Source organism: Falco punctatus, assembly GCF_963210335.1.
Source record: "Falco punctatus genome assembly, chromosome: 2".
Taxonomy (NCBI): domain Eukaryota; kingdom Metazoa; phylum Chordata; class Aves; order Falconiformes; family Falconidae; genus Falco; species Falco punctatus.
The window spans coordinates 101506074-101528432 of NC_137581.1; the positions used below are offsets into that span (position 1 = coordinate 101506074).

Sequence of the window (22359 nt, forward strand, 5' to 3'; positions counted from 1 at the left end):
GAAAACTAAACAGGTGAGTTTTGAAACACAGTGGTTTAGATATTTAGATATTTAAGCATACAGGATTGTCAGACAATCGAGCCTCTGAAAGACGATAGAAAAAGCAGTGTATCCACTCATATGTTTAAAAGTATAGTATCATTCTATGGCTGTTTAAATCATGTTTTTGTAACTGCACACCTACTAGAGCAAGTACCATTTATAATATCGTTAGTTTTTAGTCCTCTATATGTTTATAGTCAGAAATACACAGCAAGGAGATTTCTTTGAATGCCAAGAAGGGTAGTTTTACCAGTTGTAAAATAATACAAAAGGACAAAATACCATTCTTCTTTGACTGCATTCAGTGATCTGTTTGGACCAGCAAAATATACATTAATGCCGGTGTGAGCTTAAAAGTCTAAATGTAACCAATTTACCTTCTGCTAAGAGGAACCCTATTTAGTATAAACCCAGTGATTATTCTGACCTTCAGTCCTGACACCTGAGTGTTGTGGGGAACCATGCTGGTCGTGCCAGACCTTGTGTATTCAGTGGGGCACTTTTGTTGAACCTGCCTAGCTGTTCGGTGTGGTGCCTGATTATTCATCGGCACCACGCTCGGGGGTCTGGAAAAGCTTGTTACCCTGGGTGCAGTGTTGCAGGAAGGCATCAGTATGGGGTTGCACTGTGCCACGTCTGTGCTGAGAAGCCTTCCTGGACCTGGAAAGCACTAGGGATACAGTACAAACGTGAACAAGGTCTGCAAGATCCACTCTGGATCTCAAAGCTAATATTTTCATTGTCTGAGATATCTTTGGCCCCTGTTTACATTGCGTAATGGAGTATAATGTCAGGATTACATAAACTCAAATGTTTTCCTTGGAATTGGTGAGGATTTCATGAAGCCTATGGGTTTGGTTTAAATATACATATATCTCTTAGGCATGTGTTACTGCAGAGAAATTCAGCCCTTAGTGTCTGAGCTCTTCTGCTTTGCAGCCGATGAGAAATTCCAGTCAGCCAAGTGTTTGTTAATGGTAGCACAACACCTGATGTCAGTTGGGGTTTAGGTTATGTTGTTGAGATGCTCACTAACTGGCCACATTTGAGCTATTTCTACTTCTGTTGATGCTGATAACACAACTTCAATCAATTTCAATGAAGCCAAGGTGTGCCCATGCCAGTCTGCTCTTACCTTATATGCTTAGACTGAATAAACCCCCTGATTCCCATCATAAGATCATGAGAAGGAGCACTATAATTGTAGCTCTAGCAGTGTTTCCACAAATTATACCACTGTCCTTTCTTCTGTCATGTTACAAAAATATCTTTGTCTCATTCAGTGTTGCTTTCTATGGTATAAGATCTTACAGAAATCATTATAGAACAGACTTATTGTTTGGCTTAATAAATCTCTACTGAGAAGCTGTTAACATTGCTTGAAAAATACAATGCATTTATTTATTCATTTATTTTTGCAGAATAAGAAAACCATCTCTTAACTATCTAGAAGTCTATGAAATGGTTTCAAGAAGAAGCAAAACCAGCTTCCCTAGGAGAAACAACTGTAATATACTAGGGCATCTTTGGCTGTGATAAAACATCTGGTTCTTCTAGGGAATATTTTGACAGCTTTAACAGTGAGCTGATTTTTGTTTTCAGTAACATTGCTGTTATGACATCTCCAAACTAAAATAAAGTATAGCCGGACATTAGGTACACAGAAGAGGTATAGGGGATGCCTACCAGACCCGGTGCATCCAGGTCCTTTGGAAGGGAGAGTACTAAACCAACAAGTGATGTTTCCCAGCGTCTTGATCAGGTCAGTGGTGCAGTAAGTCTTGAACTGCTGATTATTTTTGCTAAGAAAAAGTTGCTTAATAGGTTATGCTGTCCTGTCATGGAAGGAAAGCCTTCTCTTAGAAGAGAAACTAGTGGAACATCTGAATCTTTGTATGATACAGTGGAGCAGATACATGATTACTGGATTTTGCTCTCCCAGGTATGTATCTTAACTGGAGTTGGTCAGAAGCGTCTTTTTGCTAAACCATTTGCTAAACCTCTGTGTGCTTTATTTAGGAAAGGGATTTAATTTTTCTTTTCAGTGTTGCCCAGTGATAGTACCAGAGGCAATGGCCACAAACTGAAACAAAGGAGCTCTGGCTGAACATCACCAAGCACTGGCACAAGTTGCCCAGAAAGGTTGTGGAATATCCATTCCCGAGGTATTCACAAGCTGTCTGGGAATGGTTCTGGGCAACTGGCTTGGGTGGCCCGGCTTGAGCAGGGGGATGGGACCATATGGCCTCCAGAGGTGCCTTCCAACCTCAGGCATGCTGTGATTCTGAAATTCTCCATTTCTTTCTTGTTGCTGTGGTGGACTCACAGACTATTTATTTGTGATGTTTGGATAGCATCAGCTGTAGGCATTTTGAGTGATCTAGTGTAAAAGAGTCAACACTGTCCTTGGGGTTTGTCACCCATTTAATGCTTTTGCTATCTGTTTTAGACCATAATTCCTTTAGGTTGTACTCTCTTCATTTGCCTTGTTCAGTGTCAGAAACTCTGTTAAAGTATACATCAAATAAAGACTTGGTAAAAGAATACCCAGGGAAAGCAGCAATGAGTGTCCAATGGTCAGTGACTGTGCATGCGCATGTGTGTAAGAAGGAAGTCTCTCTAACAGACCCTCTGTATTGGAAATCTCTATAGTGGAAAGGCAGAAATGGGTGGGAAAGAGGAACTTGGGAGTGGAGTGGAGCTGGTTCAGTTCACAAACTGTGCTGTCTTTAACTGCTTGCTGGGGAGATTGTTTATAGATTCTGATGCCACTTATTTAATGTAGCACAAAAATATTGTTATCTCAGGACTGTTCAGTGCATGATGGAAATAGAAGTACTCTGGATACCTCAGTGGAATAATCTTGCTTGGTTCTCAAGCAATAATGCTGTGTGCTCTGAAGGGGTGCTCAAATTCTAAGTAAAACCTACCTTGTTTAGATGCAAAATATCCTTTATGTCAGCACTAAAACAAGCCAAAGAAGCATATCGCCCTCTCCCAAAGTCTTCAACTGTTGCCTGATGTATTTAAAGAACTGTCTTGGAAAAATTAAACTTAATTTTTGTTTTCATAATAGAGTTCACACCATCTGTGGTTCACATCTCGTTTATTGGCTAAGGCAAATAGCACAACATATAGATGAATAGCAAGCCACACAATTCAGAAGAAATAATATATATTTTTGTTTTCTCATAGACAGAGTAGAAATTTCAAGTAAGGGTTCTGGGACAACTGAAAACAGTAAGATACTACGCAGTGACAGCAAAGAGTAAAATTGCTGGAAAAATCAACTACAGCAACAGCTTGCAATGGTGCATGCTGAAATGTCTGTGAGCCATGCCTTAGAAGGCATATGATATCTTTGCTGCCAATGTCATATTTCTCATTTTAGGGGTTACATACCATTTTGGGAGTGACAAATCCACAGACTGCAGCTCTAATTGAAACAATTTGCATTAAGGTGTCACTGAATTTTCACAATGTAATTGTTCAGTTGGTTTGAAGAGACATAAGGAAGCATGAGAAGAAAAGTAGAAAGAGAGAGCAAGAAAGAGAAAAAGACAAAAAAAAAAAAAAAAAGGAGAGGAAGGAAAGAAGGGAAGAAAGAAGAAAATCCAAGAAAACAAGAAAGAGAGTAAAAAAAAGAAAGATAAAAAGACAATTCTCCCCCTTATCCACCAAGATGAATGAAGGGCTAACAAAAGGGTTATTCAACGCTGTGCTGTAATACCTTATTTTAGTTTCTGATCTGAAATCCTTTGACGTCAATGAACTTCCAGTGACTTTAATATGCTCTGGATCAAGCTTGTCATGTGGATCTCAGACTTTCTGTCTGTGAATGAGCATGAATCTGTGGATTAGTTTTCCAGAATAAACAAATAAGTTTAAAAAGTAATTAGGCTGGTATTTTAACATTAGAAGGTTACAACGCACAGGTCCCTAAGCAGATGTGATTGTAGCACAGTGTTTTTGAATGGTGTATGATCAAGTGATTTCCTTAACAGTGTGTTTTCTATTGGGGTTAACAGTATTTAGGTTAATAGAAAACATGCCTGTCTTACAAAGTATTTCCACCAGGAGTATTGGAGTCTGGACAATTTTTTTTTCCTATTCTGAAAAACATGAAGAGCTTCAGTATTGTGCTTCTTTCCATTTTATGCATTTACCTATATAACTGAGTATATCCATGTCGTTGTAATATATATATACAACAGCTCACATTATATAAATATACTAAAATGTAGACATACCTACCTTATACATCTGAAATACAAATGTCTAAAGTTCTAATGCAACGTATTACTCCATAATGATGATTTCTTGATATATGTGTACTTTTGAAAGTTCAACAAATTATTTTTCAAAAAACCTATTATAACATTCTTTGCTGTCATATCAACCAATCTTTCAGTTCTAATTCACTGTTGTATTCGATTTTTGTACCCGTATGTGCATGTACAATACTAATGTGCACTGGTGGCTGGCAGTGTACCGGTACCACTGAAATATCATCGACTCAAGTAAGAAATGCTACCGAAGCTGTTAGACATGGATGCTCTCAGGACATTGTCTCCTCTGCTCTCAGTCAGCAAATAGCCCCTGGGCTCTTCAGTGGTGCCTGTGGGACTTTGAGTCCCATCTTCAGGCTCTGGCACTGGATGAGGCAGTAGGTTGCACCAGTGTAGGAGCCCCATGGGACAGGGGTCCCAGGCAGAGAAGGAAGAACAGGATTCAGGATGCCCCACACTGTTTCCATGTAAAGCCCTTGGGACAAATCGCAGCCTGCAGAAGCATCTGATTGTCTGGCAGCTGAAGAGAGAAGACAGCCCTTCCTTCATGTATGGCTCCAGGATCCTCCTGATTTAGAACGATTAAGAGTGTCTAATACTTGGTAATACTGGAAATGGTTCAGATTGCATCAGCTGTCAGTAACATAAGCTCAACTTAAGGTAGTTGTCGTATAGCAGAGAAATCACATTAGTACACTAAAATAATTGGTGTGAACAGAAACTGCTAGCAAGTCTTTGTAGCACTGTATAGCACCCAACTGAAAATAAAATATCCAATAACATCTGAAAGGGCTGTGCACCTCCCCAACAGAAAGGCCTGAGTGCTTGTAAAGGAGCTGGCATCCATTTTATGTTTAGTTCTTCCTGTTCATTTGATGCTTTTCTCTGTATATTTCAGCACGTTCATGTCATCTTTTATTAGAACTGATTTGCAGTTAGTTATTAAAACGTTATTTTCAATTAAAATATGTTCGTTGCCTCAAAATGATGAGTTTAAATATTAAAATAAAATCTTATCTGAGAATTTTTGTTTTACACGCTTTTATCCATGTAGGTTTTGCTTTAGAGGAGAATTTTCTGATCCAGCAAAGTAATTAAAAACCTTTTTAAAATCCCATTGCCATTCATAGTGGGCTCAATAGTATTGTTGTATGGAAACTGTAGGAGATGCATGAATTTGTGTGCATATAAAGAATATTAAGATTTTTTGTTGTTAGCCTATTAGGAGTAGTTTTATCTCTATAATATTCTGTATTATATTTAAATGTTGAACTAACTATTTTAAAGCATTTACTGAATTTGTCTGATCAGTGTTCCAAATACTGTCATTTATGTGGCCATATCATATTATATTGCAATCTCTAAATTGTACACACTTGAAGATTCTGCCAAAGTATACAGTTTAGTACACAGAAATTAATGGTTGTAGAAAAATATATGTAGTAGTTAGCATATTGCATGTAATTTCTATGGATTTTATATTTGAATACGTTGGCAGAGGCAATTAGAGGGAGACCAAAATGACACCTATTGAGCAGAAATGAATTCCAAGGTCTCTGTGTTGTTATTACATGCTATTTAGGAAACTCAACAAAACTTATAATACAGTCCTTTGGAAAGGAGACTGGAAAAGCTCATGGAACAAGACAACAGAATATTGATTCTGTTCAGGGTAATCAGATTTCCAGCTTTGGGAAAGAGCATGAGTAGGCATAGAGATCTATTTGTGATTTGCTTTCTGAGGTTGTTTCCCAAGAGCAGAAAAAAAGAGAAATGAACATATATTGCACTGTGTCAACTGATGCTGTGTTTTTCCTATTGAAGACTAAACATTTTAACGTCTTCAGTAATGTTGTACTCACTGTCACTGGAAAGGTGATGCTACTCCTCCTTTCAGTGTCTTGTCCCTCCCTGCTCATTTGGTCACTGCATCCCTGTCAGCTCCCTCAGGCTCAGGAGAGGTGCTCCGCAACCCTCTATTCATGCCCACAAACTGGCAAAAAAATACCCACCAACCCCCTCCTCCCTCTCCTCCCTCAAGTAAGATGGGGCGTTTAATGGGTTGACTCTGCTCACCCAACTACCAAACAAGAGCCAAAGCCAGCGCCAGGGGATTGGGGCAGTGCAGGGGGAGATCAGGGCTGGAACATCAGTGAGCCGGGAGATGGGCTCTGCCCCCACGGGGACCTTGCACCTTCCACTGTCCTTCCCCACCTTCCCAGCTGAAATCGTCGTGTTGCCCTTAACAGAGGCCAGACACATTGCAAACCAAAGATTAAACACTTAACATGTTCAGAAGTGTTTCTTTTTCTAACCATCAGTTTATTTCCCTTTCTTATCACTGAATCAGATGTGGACTTTATGTTCTTCGGAGCTTGTCAGTGCACAGAAAATATTTATACCCATTTATACCCATAATACTACCCATGGAGTGTTAAATTAGCCCCATTGAAAGAATAGACCAAAATAGAGCAATACAATTTTAGCCCTGTATTTGGGGGCAAAACGTCTCTAGTTCAGAATAGAAACAGGACTTGTCTATATGTTAAACATTATTATTACTTTTTCCTATTCTTCTTTGTTAGAGTCTGGTCAGAAAAAACATACTGAAAGGCTGGAGGTCACTAAGACTCAGTCATGAGCCACATTCTTCTTTCTATGTATGTATGCAGTTTGTGGTGTATAATTAAAACAAATTATTATATTTTATCCAAACAGAAGCTAATCCATGTAGCAGTGTAACACTGACCCATCAGACAAAAACTTGTGTTCTGAGGTTGTAAGGGGATAAGAGGTTGGTGTGTTTAAAACAAAGACACATTTTATCATTGCATGCTCTTGCACAAGTGCCAGTAACCACAATTGAAAGCTCCTTGCTTGGATGATATAGTAACGCTGATCTGATCATGCTGTTCTGATATTTTCTCCTTACAAATGGCAATCACAGTCCTCTGTTTTCTGTGGCTTTTCTTCAGGAGAATTTGAGTCCTTGCTAAGCTCTATGGATCAGGGTCGCCATCATTGTCATGATGACTATCTAAAGACATTTATGGTTTGACTCAGTTTCCCTTTAAGACACTATTGACTGGACCAGTCCAGCTGCTGGACCCAGGAACAGAATTGAATCCTGTTGTTTTCATTACAGTTTCTAAACTTTTTCTTCATTTACAAAACCAGAGAAACCTAACCCATGCTCAAAGAAGATTCGATAATAAAGTCATATATATATGTATTTCTATGTAAAAAATATTTGTGTGTATATGTTTGTGAATAGAAATAATAAATCTATATTTAAATATTTATGGGGTGTAAGATCTACTGCACTGGAATAATTTTAGCCCTAATCCAAACTCCATTGAAGGCGATAAACTACATTTCCCTAATAAAGAAGAAAATACAGAACTATTCAGAAGACAAAGTGAAATTAGTATCCTGTTGCTGTGACTAGTTACTAAAGCAAATCATTCTGACATATACATTGCATAGGGTGCTCATAAACTTAATTCTGCTTCACTTTCCTCTTTTTCCAAGATATTGTGCAATGGAAATGGCAGACGAAGGCAGCATTTGGATACTTCCTGTCTGAAAGGAAGCATATGATGTGTTTACTGATGTGTGAAAGAAAAAAGTCTCAGACTCCAGCCTGATTCCAGTCTCACACCACTTTTTCAACTGCAAAGAAGGACTCTTGACCTGGCTTAAGCTGAGGTGAGAAGGCTATTCGAGGTGCTGGATGCCTTTTACATACAGAAAGTTTTGATCTGAAGTTACCAAAACCAACTTCACTTCCACGGGTTCTGCGTAAGGTCTTAAATAGGGAGCCCTTCATCTGTCTTTGCTAAAATGCACATTGCAGCCACCACAGACTGTATTTATTACTAAAGTTTCAATGTTGTGCTGGTTTTGGCTGGGATGGAGTTAATTTTTTTCATAGCTGCTAGTAGGGGGCTATGTTTTTGGATTTGTGCTGAAAACAGTGTTGACAGCCCAGGCATGTTCTTGCCATTGCTGAGCAGCGCTTGCACAGTGCCAAGGCTTCTTCTGCTCCTCAGCCCACCCCACCAGTGAGTGGGCTGGGGGTGTGCTAGAAACTGGGAGGGGACACAGCTGGGACAGCTGACCCTGGCTGACACAAGGGATATTCCATACTGTGTGATGTTGTGTTCAGCAATAATATTTGGGGAAGGAAGAGGGAAGTGGGGGATGTTCAGAGTGATGATGTTTGTCTTCCCAAGTAAGGATTGTGCATGCTGGAGCCCGGCTTTCCTGGAGAAGGCCGAACACCTGCCTGCCCATGGGAAGGGGTGAATGAATTCCTCGCATTGCTTTGCTTTGCTTGCATGCACAGCTTTTGCTTTACCTATTAAAGTGTCTTTATTTCAAGCCACAAATTTTCTCACTTTCACCCTTCCAATTCTCTTCCCCGTCCCACCATGGAGGAGTGAGTGAGTGGCTGCGTGGGGCTTAGCTGCTGTCTGGGGTTAAACTACGACAGTCCTTTTTGGCCACCAACATGGGGCAGGTGTTCAGCCATGACACCACAGCAAATGTATCGGTACTGCAGAACAGGGGGAGAGAGTAACAAGAAGAGAAAAAAGCACAAAACTGAGGGGAAGGTTTCAGTTGACTTGGCAGTAAATTTTCTTTGTCAGACATTGAGGACCCCTGTGTAGTGTACCTCACTCCAGTGGGATAGGCTCAGCGTATCTTCACTGGTTTATCAGCAGTGCATGTGTAGATATAATTTCATCACATACTTTTATACTATTGTGGTGTGTGTTTAGATACCTGCAGTGAAAATTGTACAAACAGTAAATGTTTCTTTGCTGCTATCACTTTGCTAGAAAGTTTTGAACCTATTTTTCTATAATGCCACTAGGAAAGGATCACTCAAACTGCCCCCAAACTAAGAAATAAGTAAACAGGGGAAATGAGAGGAACCAAGTGTGATGTGGTGAGGCAAGAAGAGGAGTCAGGGAAACACCTGGCTTGTACAAGGGGCTTCTGGTTTTGCTGGACTTTACATGGTAGAGTTGAGGGGGAGGGTTAATTTTATAGAAAAAGATGAAGTGACAGAACATTATTTGGATATGAAGGAAGAAAGAAGACAGAGAATTCTGACGCATAGGCAATAACAAAATATGAAAATCTGATTTGAATAACTGAAGAGAATGTGGTGGGTTTTTTTGTTCCAAAGTGTCTGAAACAGATCTGTTTTCTGCTTTGTTTTATCTTATTCTAAATAGAGGGTGTTGTCTTTAAAATTTGAATCAGATATCTTTATAACCTTTCAACCATGAAAAGAAGCATTTCACATTAAATGGAAAATATGCTATTAAAAAAGCATTTTCCATGAAAACTTTTTATCCAACATATTTGGACTTGTCTTTAAAATTGAATCAAAACTAGAAGCCAAAGTAAAAGAAGGAATTGTTGATTGTGACAGAAGTCAGTGGAGGGAGAAGTTTGGAAAGATAGGTGAAATATTGCACAGCAAGACAACACTATTCATTGTTGCGGTGTTACTTGGATGTAGCTGAAGTCTGAGTTTGTGTTTATGGCTATAAATACAATGCCTGTGGCACAAAATGATTGCATTTTATACTCTCAGAGAGACAATGACAAAAATATCTCATTTTTTCACAGTGGAGAAACAATAGGAAATGAAGTCAGGGTGAAATGGTTTCTTAAAGGGCACTTGCAGAGCGACCACCCACTTCCATGAGATCAGGCTTTGGCTCATGATGCTGCACTTCAACACACTGTATTTAAAATAATGCTGAGACATGAAGGAGGAGACATAGGGAAAAATGGCACAGATATGAATGTCACTTGGCCAAAGTGAAAGGAGGGGGGACTGAATGGCAGAGCTGAAAGAGGCAAAGCATGGCCACAGGACTTGCAATCTCAGTACTAAAATATACTTCTCGTGAGCTGTATGTACAGATTTGTAACGAGGAACTTAAAGGAAACAAGCGCCTGCTTCTCTTGCATTTTGCTTGCCCAATGGTGCCTGGCTCCTTTGTGATCCTATGAAACGCTTTTTGTTTTGCAGTCCATGAGCTTTCATAATGCTTTGCATGATGTTTTAATTTTGATTACGTTTACATAAAGCAACTACATAAAGCATCACATACTTTCAGTTCAAAATCCGTGAGAAAAATGAATAGGTAGAGGAAAGGAAATTCAGGAGGGACAGAGTGTATCTAGAAAAGCACTCATAAAGTTTAAACCAGGGAATTTTCTTAACCCATCTCAAAATCACCAGGTTCCTTGGAAAGTATTTTTTTTCTACATTGATTGGACTGATGGCTTGATGACTTTGGCAATCTGTTGCCTGTAAAGAGAAGGTGAGATCAAGGTGGCCTGACACACTTCTTTCTCTGTAGTCCTAATGACCCTGGTTGCTATATTTCGATGTCACACTGTGCAGGTGTCCATCCAAAGGTGTAATATATGCATCCTGAGCTTTGCTGTAGTTTCTCCATCACCATGTAGTGAACTTGGACTGGAGATTTCTTGGCTGACAGACTGTGCTATGAAAAGATGCCAAAGTTAATCAGGTAGCTGAGAGATAGTAAAACCAGGATGACAATTTCAGTTGAAACTTCATGGATTTTCAGTAATAATTTCTACACTAATATTTTATGTAAGGAGAATTTACCTAGCATGAAATGGTTGAAAAACTGTAAATATGGAGTCAACTAGTACCAGCATAATTTTTTAAGTGGCAGAGAATACTTCAGAAATTTCACCTTAGATGAAAATTGAATCAAAGTATAACAGCAACCTTTACCCCAAAGTGAGACGTTATCTCCTAAAGTGGGATTAAAGTATCTATTTGACTTCTATTGCCTGCCATTTCAGTGACACAAAAATTTTAAACTAAATATTGATTTTGAATGGGAAAGTAGAAATGCTGTAAAGAAATTATTTTCAGGTTCCTTAATTCTGAGTATCTATATACTGTGCTTGGAAAATCAGATTAAATATCCCATATAATTTATCACTATTCAAAAGCAGACACGATTTCCAACATAGAGCTGAAATAATGTGGATATCTTCTAAACTCAGAACATCAATAATTCTCCAAGTAAATCTGTGACTGGTAAGACCTCATCATTGCACTCAGCATTTAAAATTTATTTTCACCTCACAAAACCTTGGTAAAAAATCTTCCAGTAGTTATGGCATCTTTCAAATTTTTCTGCAGTTTCAAAATGTATCATAACTTAACTAAAATTCACTGTTCACATTTTTCTTCAGGCGTTTTAGGCAATCATAGCTCTTCATGTCTTCAGTCCTTCTGAACTCAATACCTTCCTCTGCTTTCTAAAAATGTGTACCTCCTCTCTACTGTTATTTTATTCTGTTTTGTGCTATGTTGTATTTTACTTTCCCAGTTAAGAAAGACAGGTGGAGAAGAAGGCTTTGTGTGCAAGCAATTATTATTTCACTGTCATTCACATCATCTTAATCTAACAACTATTACTATTGACTTGTTTATCAGGAGTAACTCTTTGGAGTGACAAGAATATTGCAGTTCAGCACTAATGAATAAGCATAATGTGTGCCAATTCAGCTCCGCTGAAATCAGTAGGCTTTCAGGGTTGCTGAGATGAAGCTCAGAACCCAGGTAATCTTAATTCCCATGTTAAACATATGGAAGAAACCAGTAACTGTCAGTTCTTGGACAGAGATTAATAAAAATCCTATTTTTTCTTATTTTTATTTTACAAATACAAAGAATGAGGTTTGATCCCATCACTGGTATTACATAAAGGTTTAAAGAAGGAATACGTACTAAAAAAATCCTAACAACTTTTCTACTTATGCTCAAAGACAGCAAAAAATGTTCATTTAATCTGCCACATTTAATCTAAAATACATCAATCTAAATTTTTCATATGAAGATAGACTATGTAATCTAACTTCAAGATTTAAAATTTAAAAAGATGAAATAATAAAATGAGCAATATCTTGCTCCCCCAAGGGAGCCACCACCATGCACCCTTGCTTGCTGTCCCCACGGCTGCACCCCAGCTCTGGCTAGGGCTGGGGCCGGGGCAATGCCCCTCTGCGGTATCCGCACTGTGCCCAGCCTCCCACTTCGCAGCCCCGGTGGTGCATGGTGACAGCCAGGCTGTGGCTGACCCCGTCCTGTCCCAGCTCACCTTGCTGGGGTCTGTGGGATGGGGCCGACTGGGGAGGCAGGACGTGGCACTGCTGCTGCTCACGAATGCTCTTCACTATGAAATCACTTCACCTGCGTTTTGAGAGCTGATTTGTGTAACCATGCCAGGGACTGGCCAGTAGAAGTTGTTTAGCATGATTGCCAGCCGTCGAGTTCCAGTCAATGGAAAATTTTGGAAATTATTAATTTGGGTAGCACCTGCTATTAGGTGTCCATAATGCAGTGGTTGTTTTTTTTTTTTTTTTTTTTCCTTTCCAGATGGGCAAAGCCCCAGTGGCCCAAACTGCATCCAGCTGTGTAGCTCAGATCATCCCCAATGTTATCAGCATTATTGGCACATGATGTTAAAAAGTTTATTTTGGGAAAGAACTACAGTCAGAGAAGAAGATGAGGAAGGGTCAGAAGACCATTTCTGTATATTTTGGTTTGGGATTGTTTTACCCTCTTTAGTGCAACTGGGACAAATTCAGATAGAGTGCTTCTCCAAAGGCATTACATATGCTTATATTGGGGCTGGATTTGGCCTAATTGGCACAGGGCATTTTCTTGGCACTATCAGTAGACAGCACTTCTGGGAATCTATACAGTAGCAGAATCTCAGAGCTCCCAAAACTGAAACAGCATCTTCCAAGGGCAATAATATTAGCCCAAAGTCTCATGTTTAGCCGTATAATTCATCAATCAAGAAGGAAGAACTTTAGCTATAAGAATGTGTTTATCATGCTTGCAAAATGTTTCAGAAAAGGCTGGACCCCAAAAAGGTCAGTGCCTCATCTGGATAACTTTTGGTTTCTACAGAGGAGGTTCTTCAGAGGTGAATCCTAACCAGAATGGGCCTATTTTTTCTGCAGGCTAGAAAAGAGGAACTAGATATCTAACTCAGAGTGTGTCTAGATACACTGTGGGATTTATACTGAGGTGCTCAGAATCCTTCTTTCCTGCGGGAGGTACTCAAAACCCAACTGAACATGGTCCTGGACAATCTGCTTTTAATGATCCAGCTTGATCAGGGGAGTTGGACTAGATGATCTTAAGGGGTGCTTCCAGACTCAGCCATTCCATGATTCTGCAAGACAAGGCTTCTGCTATGTAGCAGTGAATTTCAGCCCAGGGACACAACAAAAGGCAGTGACTCCCCATCATAGGATTAACTAGTGGAAAGGTTTTCTGTTGATTCACTGATGCAGGTAAATTTTGGAAAAAAAAACAGCAGTAAAAGGTACTCAGCATTTCAGTACTTGTGAAACTTTCTGGATTCATGGTAATCAAGTTTCTCTTCATCAAGCAGATAGCATGAGAGGGGATGCTAATACCCTCCTGGTGTGTGCCAGCTTTGTTCTGAATAGACAGACCCCTCTAGGAAGTGGTCAGCCTCCTGTCTGCTAAGGTGGCAGCTTTGATGGTAGTCAGAGGTGATAAATGTCTGCTTCTTAGAAACAAGCCAAAGACTGCAACTGGACTGTAAAAAGCCATCTGGGACTAAAAGCTTTCAAGGTAATTTCTAAGCCCTGCTGGAGCAAGTGACAGAAATCCCAAGAGGTTCAGTGGATCTGGGATATCCTCCTCAGCCATCATCCAGCCTTTGTAATATAACTGTAACTGGAAGCTACAGATGGAGGTGTTCTATGGGAAACAAGGGGTCTTAATGTCTTCTGAATGGAGAGCACTTGACACATTGGGCAAGGAGAAGCTGTGGGGGGAAAACCAGCAACTCATTAAATAGGGACTTTCCCTTCTCTGCAGAAGGCAGCTGGCGTATAACTTGACTAAATTACCCTGGAAGTGGGAAAGTACTGATTTCCTGTTCCCCACCCCCTAGAAATTCAAAATGGTCTTTCTTCACTTTTTTGAGTAGTATGAACAATGAAGGGATAGATAATGATTGGTATCCTAGGCTTTCTCCTCTTGTCTTGGCTTTTCATTTGGGCAGTCACAAAGTCCCTCTGTTTTGACATGAACAGATTGTTTCTTTCTCTGTTCTTGTCTCTTTTGGTCTACATTAATAAATGTGTCTTCCTGAAAATAGAAGCTTTTTCTCACATATTGGCTGTGCTCTCTGTGTTTTGAATTGCTCATCCTTTAGCTCTTACTGGGGCTATTGGAGATGCAGTCAACAAATCACAGTGTTTCCAGTCATCTTCCTTGCAGAGCTAATCTAAGAATAGTTCTTTTCAAACATAACGTCTGGGACGTGTTACTGGATTATTTCCTCTCCCTTTATCGCCTTGATAAACAAACGATAACAAGGGTAGGAAGAGGAGGGTCCTACAGCAAAACTGGCTTAAAAACTAGCTGTAGCACTCTCTGCTGACAGACTGCACAGAGATGCATCCCATGTGCAGAACTTCCTCTGGCACATGGTATTAGGATAGAAAAAAGAACCTTTAGAAGAGTGCTGGTGTAAATGTCAGGACCAAGTATATGAAACATGCTGAATTTCACTTCTCTGCCGGACAACTAAAACTGATAAACAAGTGTTTTTCCTATGTTTTCCATGTGTGTGTTAGCTACATTCAGAATTTGAAATGGATACTGCTATTCAGCAGTACCTGCTAATTTAGCACAAATTGTCTCATTTAATCCCTTTTAGTCACCAGTGTTAAAATTGCATAAAAGAATAATTTATGACAGCACTGACAGGAATCTGTGTTAGATGGAGTCAGTGAGGATAATGAAGACTGTATCTATGGAAAAAAAGGGCCATTCTGGGCAAAATTGCCAAACTTGACTCATTCTATGCACAAAAGGTTGGAAAAGATAGGAAAATTCAAGTATGGAAAACAAAGAGAGGAAATGACTTTGCAGGACAGTAGCCAGTGAATTATTTAGTTCTTTGGAGGAGTGAAATACAAAGCAGCTTTGGTTATGCGACTTGGAGAAGACTGAGGCTTAATTTTCAGACGTAACTACCTAAACACATCAGATGTACTTCAGGTTTTAATTTTTTTTTTTTTTTTTTTAGTTTTCTGCTTTTTCCAGACATCTGTAAATCTTTGGATGTTTAATTAAGACATATGATAGTACTATGAAAAGATATGTTCTGATTAATATTTTGTTGTCTGCTTTCACCTTCAGCTTTAGATGTATTAATGCACTGAACAAACATCTTTTTGCATCTGGAGAAATGTGACTGATTTTTTTTTCTTTTTGCAGGGTTTGAAAGACAGCGACAGTAGCCTGACCATTAATGGGATGGAAAAGAAGAGAAAAAAAGCAAGAGTATTCTGGGACTCTCATGGTATCTCAAACTGAAATTCAGAGGGAAAAAAGATAGTTTGAAGATTAAATTCCTGAAAAGATAAAAAGGAAACAGAGACCTTGCAAAGGCCATGACATTGTCTGACCCAGGGTAATACTCCATGTCTGTCATGGAGACAACTTAATGGGGATGATGGCAGGATGCATGTCTGACATCTTCTGTTGGACACCTTGGGGCAGAAGCTCAGGGAGAAAGGAAAACTGAATCCCAGGTGAGGCTTTAGTTGGGAAAGTACATCAAGTAAAATCAAGAGAGAGCAGTCAGGTCCTTGGTTCATGTATCGCCACAGTTTAGTTACAATATCTTGCTGGTGCTGGCTGCTCTGATTGCTTATCACTGCATCCACTGGTCTAGAGCTGCAAAATTAGGTTAGATTGCTCATGACACTATTCAACATAATTTGGGTACAGAGATAACACCCCTCTGCTTCCTTCCTGACATTAGGTATTTCAAAAAGCCTTGAAAATGTACTTCTATTATGTACTTCTAATGGGTAAAGATTGTGTGCATGTATATACAAGTGTGTACATGGCTGTTTCTTTCAGAAGCAGTTATCACACTAATGGTGGTGAGTGTCTTTGCTCCTGGATAATCTGTGGCTCTGCCTCAGAAAACTCAGACTGGTTTTGGTTGGACATGAAAGGGAAAAGCCAGTAAAAGCTTTCTGGAATGAAATGTCAATGTTTGAATGCCTGGTTGTGTGGACTGCAGGGCATGATCAGCTACCCAGGTGCCCCATAGTTCTTCATCTCAGAGAACTGAGGTGTTGCCATTGACAGACCAAAACCTGAGCGTGGTGGGAGTAGATCTGCTTAGAAAGCCAACAGGAGACACTTGGCACTTGTGTCTGCAGTCCCTCCCATTTGCTTCAGCAGGGAGGTGGGCAGGTACTGCTGGTGAGACAGGGTGCAAAGCCCTAAGCCACCCCCTAGGGTAAGAGTTTCAGTCCTCGAGTGAAAAGAAATCAGCAGAATAAATACCTTTAAAAGTATGGCTGTGGAATTAGCAAAGCTTGCAGCTTGCTACTCTTTTTAGAGATGCCTCCTGGCTAGAGGGGTGATTTGGGGAGTGGAGGGTCCCCAGCATGAGGGAGACCAGGTATGCACTCAGCCTGACCGTGGATTTGCCCAAACCATGCCGCTGCACAGAAGGGAGCAAAAGATCCACTGAACCCTGAAGAGAAAGAGCTCTTCTGTGGGAAGTGGGGAATAATGACTGATAGCAGCAGTGTCGGTGACCTTTAAACCAAGACATTCCTGGAGAAAATACAGTGCCCCTCCCTGCTGAACACAGAAACTGTTGGGGATGATGTTTTTCTGTCACAGGATGGGAGTAACCCCCTTAGAAGTCAATTGAATGTTTTAGCAGAAAAATAAGGCCTGAGGCTGTTATGCTCTTGATAAACCTTGCACCAGAGACAGCAGGAGAGACCTATTGGCTTAAATATTCCAACACAGGATAGAAATAAATTCCATTGATCTCTGGGGAAGTAACTCCCACCCTGAGGCAGGAGAACTGGTTTGCAGGAAAAAAATCACAGGTTTTATTGAAATACTACACTGGTGTCCAACATCTTTCTTAAACAATTAAATGCTTATGGTCATTTACATAACAGTTATTCTCTTACATGGAGTCTCGTATAGGACTTTATACTTACAGTTGACTAAGTGCAAGGAGTGATTCTAGCTTGCATGTAATGGTACAGTTCCACACATCTTTTTTTCTTCTCTGACCACATAAAGGATGAGTCATATGGAATGACAGGATGTTTGGAGAGAAAGAGTTTTGCACAACACCCCTACTACTTCTGTTTGCAAGGGGGAGACATTTCATTCATCTTGGGGCACAGAAGCACTTGGTTTGTTTTTTTTTTATGCTCTGCTTTGTATTTGCTTCTGATGTATTTTCAGCTTGTTCCTTAAGGTTTTTATCTTTGTTCTGTGTGGTTTTTTAATTGATTATGAATAAAAGGACAAGTATCTACCGATCCGTCAGAAGCCCTGCTGCATTTTCCAAAGCAAAGCAACAGGTTGAGTCAGAGGATGTGACATTTTCATTTGTGCAAGTCAGGGTTTATTGACACCACAGGTAATTATTAATTAGGTGTTTCCAAAGCAAAATATAGAACAAACCTCTAGGGTGGGGACTGGCACATAGAAAAGTATGATTGGGAGTTTATAAAAATATAGATGAAGTTCAGATATAGTCGGGACCAAGAACAGGTTAGAACCTAAATATATATGGTAAGAATTGAGTGGACTAAGAATGATTATCCATAAGCATAGGAATATTTCTATTCTAACCTGGCAGTATATTAGTCAGAGGATGTGAATTGGGTTCCACAATAATTTGTAGCAATCCAAGGATTTTTGCAGGGTAACTGAAAAGCTAAGATGGGTTGTATGCAGACCACATAAATTGAAACAACATATATATAGAAAGTTTATAAGTCATAAGGCTATTGAAATCCATGATACAAGGATGAACTTCTTTCAGCAGTCCTTACTGCTCCATTCAACTGGGAATTTTGGAGGGGGACAAATTTTATAAATTTATAACTATGTAAGCTTGCCGGGTTCTGTGTAAGCATGAGGAGCAAGCAGCAGTGCTTCTCAAATGGGAAGTGTATCTGTCAATGTCACTTTAACTTTCCTTTAGCTTTTGAAAAGTTTGCTAACAGGCTGCTGATTAATGTGATGCATATTTAATTATGAATGACTATTTCTGATCCTTGCAATAACTAATATTAACTACAGTACTGTTGACAAGGAGGGTGATTTACAAGCAATGTGATGGTTTGACTGAGCTTGGCTTCAAGCTGTGGCAGTTGGAGAAAACTTGAATTTAGTTCTGCCCTGTGAACCTTTTGGTGTTAGGCTTGGTTGGCCATTGGCTTATTCCCTAAAATAAAATTGTCGGCTGTGAGGCTGCACCTTTACTGGCAGTGGTAGACTGATCCCAGCAGAGGAGTCCAGCTCAGGGTCTGCTGAACAGGAAGGCAGCCTCTTCATTCTCCTTCGCCTGGGGCTGTCCTGGGAGTGGGGAAGGACCATCTCCTTGCTGCTGGAGTGGTTCCCACAGCAAAGGGCCTCTTCCTCTCTTCACTTACATCAGGCTGGCATTTGCTGGGACCATCAGAAGTGACAGAGAACGTCTGACTTTTCTAGTGCATCTTGCTTCATGAGGGCATCATTAGATCCTTCAATAAAAGAAGTACAGACCTGAAGGGCTCTTTTGTTTCTCTCAAGTACCAGTCATTCCTGGGCACAATCCATACAGCAGTACAGCTTCAGGATGAATTCAGAGCAGCATGCTATTCTCATGATCACTGTAATTTTCCAATACACTAGCTGCTGAGCCAATTTGTTTTGGGAAAGCTGGCTTGGTTAGGAGTGGGAGAGAATATGTGAAAGAGCAACCTCTTTGGCATTTTTTACCAGGCTGTGTCCATCTGCAAGTGACTAAATACCACTTGGTTCTACAACCAAGACTTATGTAAGTATTGGGTAAACGAGGAGGTGGATCAGTTCTCATGTTGCTGTGTTATAGCTTCCAGTTCTTCAGTTTCCGTGGCCAAGACACAATCTACCCCTAAGTCAGTGGTGGGTGCCACCAGGTGTCCTCCACCTTCCAGCAGCCTGATCTGAAGCAAGTACACATCAACCCAGCCAGACCCTGCAGTCTAATGATGATGATTCACATCAGTTAAGGATCTGGTTCATCTTTTTTGAATTATTTCTTGCTTCACACATTTTCAATTCATTTTAATTGAGTTTTCCCTGAGGTCACCAGGTCTGTGTTGGCTTCCTGCTATTCTCATTAACATTGCATTTGCCCAGGTTGAGAAATTCAGCCCACACATATTCAGTTCAAACTTGATATAAGACTTTGTTATTTGAGTTAAGGAACCTGCTTATTAAAACCTCCTGTTACGTGAGTGGTAATAGGACTCTTTCCTCCTGTACCTTCCTCTTCTTTTTTAATTGGCATGTCACGTATTCAGCATAGGTCACAAATATAACACTTCTTGACCAGAGTCCAAGTGACAGCACAGCAATAACTTAAATTAGCGTACTGTTACTTCCAGCTGGTGAACATATATATTGAGGATGACTTTTTCTTATCTCTTCTTGTGAAGTCTCTGACAGTGTTCAGACTCGTTGGAGGCAGGATACTATTTCGGTATGAGACAATTTGATATTACTGTGTTTCCAAGTTGCTTACAGAGTCATGCTGATGATCCCATGGGAGGACAGCAGTTCCTTATAAACCTGTTTAACACTTTGCTATCACTCGTACCCAGTTATGCCACCTCATTAACTTTAGACCACCACCATAAAGGCACTTCATGTAGCTGCTGACTGAGAAAAAAGGCTATTCACCTGCTTCTGCTGATGATGCATTGAACAAAATCATCCACTTTTCTCTATATCCACATTTCATAAGTGTGAAGAAAAGATGAAATTATTAGCCTGGCACCTGCTGAGGTGCAACAGAAGGGCAGGTAGAATGACTGAGTGATTTATATCGTATCTGTAAGATGTTCAGCTAGAGCAGAGACAAGTCGTGTAAAGCAATACTTCTGCCATGAGTGAATCATAGTTCTGTAGAGCATTAACTTAGGATTTTGAGCAAAGAAAATAGAGAATGATGATTTAATTGATTTATATGGCCACGACATAATTGTTAACAGCTTGTGGTTTCCTACACTAATTAGTTTAATCCAAAATCTACCAAACCCCTAAGATTTTCTCCTTGAGGCAGATATAGATATGTACTATCTAGGCATTCCTCCATGGGTGGGTGTGAACTGTTCTGCATTTCATGGATCTGGCACTGTCTATCTGAGCTATAGCTGCATGACAACTAAATTAATTCAGTCTAATCACCATGATAAAACAATGTTTTTATAAAACTTAACTGAGAACAATATGAGATGAAACATGGAAATAAGCCTGTTATTTATAGTTCGTATCTCTTTCTTACTGATGCCAATAAAGAAAATTAAACAAATCTGATTAAGTACTTGAGAAAGGCTTACAATATTGGAACAAACACTGCTGGAAGTATAAAATTTTACATGATTCAAAGTATATCCATTATACTGAAATACAACACTAGAGGAAAATATGTATATGAAACAGAGGTAACGTGACAACAACATATGGGGTTGCTGATAGCTGATTAATTCATTTACTATTCTCTGTTTGTTAAGATAATGATATCACTAATAAAAATTATTTTGATATATAGGACTATTTAGTGTTTTTTGCCAAAAGGGATCAGGCATTAGCAAGGTGAGAAATGAGTAATTCCAGATGAAGAAGAGGAGTTTCATGAGAAATTTGTTGTCTGGTTCATTTCATTGATTTTCTGAATCATTAGTTCATCTTTTGTTGCTGTTTTAATATTTAAGGTCTTGCATTACAGATGGCTGTCTTACAAGCTACTTCACTGGATTATTTCCTGTGTGACACAGCAATACATGATATATTACCTAAAAACCAGGCAGTGTGCCTCAACTAGTAGGTGAGTTTCTGTGTAAAAAATGCACAAAGTATACAAAATACATCTCTTATAGGTGTAATTGGAAGGCACTGGAAGAACATTTGCAAGCCAGCATAGAGTTTGCCTTAATAAAGTAGAGCAGGCTTTGAACAGTTAGAATGACACATTTGATCCAGCTAGGGTTATATTTTGGCAGGAGCTTGATTGAGTGAGACATGGCACAATTGCTGAGCAATGTGGGAAATAACCAGTCACCTTTATTTCATGGGTTACTTTTGGCTTTCAACCACGGAATGACTTGGAAGGAGCAGCCCCTCTGAGCTCCACTATTGGTCATTTTTACAAGTTATGCTTGCTTCTACCAAGGTAATCTAGTCCTAGTTCATAGACCAGAGGTTTGTGTGTTTGTGAGTATGGATGAAAATGGGGAAGGCTGTTATTAAAATTCAGATAAAAAAACAAAGCTCACTCTACACCAGAAACACACTAAAGTGATGCACCCCAAATTGCATGCATTTAAACTAATGCGTTCATGGACTTTCACAGGTGCTGTACCAGGTGTTTAAAAGCCCACAAATCAGGTATTTTTCTAACATGTTTTCATCATTTTTTCCAAGTAAGCTATGTCTTTAACATCAGCCATGAACCTGACCATTTCCCGGGGTGACTGTTTGGAAACACCACAGTAAGAAAGGTGGGGCAAGAGCAGTGCCAAAGGGGGCAAAATGTCTAAACTCTGCTCGTTACTAGAAAGACAGATCTGTGATGAGAGTGTTGTGTGGAAATGAGACCAAATGGTTGTAGGCAAGAGGAAGATGGGCCACTGCCACTGCCAGTGTCTTGGTCTGGGTTTGGGCTGTTTGAAAACCAGAGGTCCATGGCCTGTCAAAAAAATTGTAACTGACTTCATTAGGTTTTTCTTCAGCTCCAGAAAGGGTTGCAAAATGACCTAATGACCTGGCTGCTGTAAGAGCCAGGATGCAAGGGAACTCCTGCACAGGCACCAGTGGTCATGCTAAATGTCCCCTGTGAGCTAAACAAACTCAAGACAATTTTCCATTCTTGGA

The 22359-nt window shown here is 39.8% G+C and overlaps 1 long non-coding RNA gene across 1 annotated transcript in view; it reads left to right on the forward strand.

Moving 5' to 3' along the window:
• LOC308059359 overlaps nt 1-22359 on the forward strand; it is a 36606-nt gene that overhangs the window by 3809 nt on the left and 10438 nt on the right. Inside the window, exon 1 of the long non-coding RNA XR_013926216.1 lies at nt 1-21313. This exon is cut by the window's left edge and continues 3809 nt beyond it. This is a non-coding gene — a long non-coding RNA (uncharacterized lncRNA). The remainder of the gene's footprint in view (nt 21314-22359) is intronic.